General features: G+C 43.4%; 1 non-coding gene across 1 annotated transcript; it reads right to left on the reverse strand.

The window, feature by feature from the left end:
* Positions 1–278: 278 nt before the first annotated feature.
* LOC116548584 lies at positions 279–419 on the reverse strand. Its single transcript, XR_004267471.1, has one exon. It is a non-coding gene; the product is annotated as a U4 spliceosomal RNA (small nuclear RNA).
* Between the last annotated feature and the right edge of the window lie 719 nt (positions 420–1,138).

The raw sequence follows: 1,138 nt of genomic DNA on the forward strand, positions 1-1,138 counted from the left end.
TTTATTAGCCACTACTAAGTGACAGAGCAAGGAGTCCTCAGAAAGCAAGAGGAGGAATGCACCTGTTTCGAAGAAAAAAAAATTTTGAGACGGAGTTTTACTGTAGTCGCAATGACATGATCTTGGCTCACTACATCCTCTGCTTCTTGGGTTTAAGGATTCTCCTGCCTCAACAACCTCCCAAGTAGCTGGGATTACAGGTGTGTACCGCCACACCCGGCTAATTTTTTTGTATTTCTATTCCATTTTATTTTTTTTATTTAATTTATTTTATTCCTTCCCCATAGAGACTGCCAAAAATTGCCAATGCCGACTATATTTCCAGTCATCATGGCGGGGTATTGGGAAAACTTTTCAATTAGCAATAATCACACCTTGGATAAACCTCATTGGCTACAATACTGCCACTGTGCAAAGCTATATTTTTGTATTTTTAATAGAGACTGGGTTTCACCATGTTGGCCATCCTGCTGTCCAATTCCTGGCCTCAAGTGATCTGCCCTTCTCTTCCTCCCAGTGTGCTGGGATTAAGTAATCCCACCTGTGACCCAGCACATTAACGTACAAATAGGATTACTTAATGTTTGTTTATATAGGCTATTAAGAACAGTGTTGTCTCTTATAAAGGATTGTGAACAGTTTGTGCCAGGCTCTTAGTATTGGGTCTTTATTTAGTTATTAACTTGTTCCTGTAACCTTAAATATTTTATAACCAAAGGTGATCAATCCCTAAATGTATAATCCAACAAATTTAACGTGTGTGTGTGTGTGCGTGTGTGTGTGTGTGTGTGTGAGAGAGAGAGAGAGAGAGCGAGAGAGAGAGAGAAAGACAGGGTCTGAATCTGTCTCCCATGCTTGAGTGCAGTGGTGCAATCATGGCTGGCTCACTGCGGCCTCAAACTCCTGGGCTCAAGCGATCCTCCCACCTCAGCCCCCTGGGTAGCTGGGACCACAGGCACGTGCCACCACGCCAGCTAATTTTTATATTTTTTGTAGACATGGGGGTCTCGCTGTTTTCCCAGACTGGTCTTGAACTCCTGATCTCAAGTGATCCTCCCGCCTTGGCCTTCCAGAGTGCTGGGATGACACTCGTGATCCCTGCACACTGCCCAGATTTAGCTTTTTCTAAAGCTTTTAT

Source organism: Sapajus apella, unplaced genomic scaffold, assembly GCF_009761245.1.
Source record: "Sapajus apella isolate SASKATOON/1434 unplaced genomic scaffold, GSC_monkey_1.0 scaffold16164, whole genome shotgun sequence".
Classification (NCBI taxonomy): Eukaryota; Metazoa; Chordata; class Mammalia; order Primates; family Cebidae; genus Sapajus; species Sapajus apella.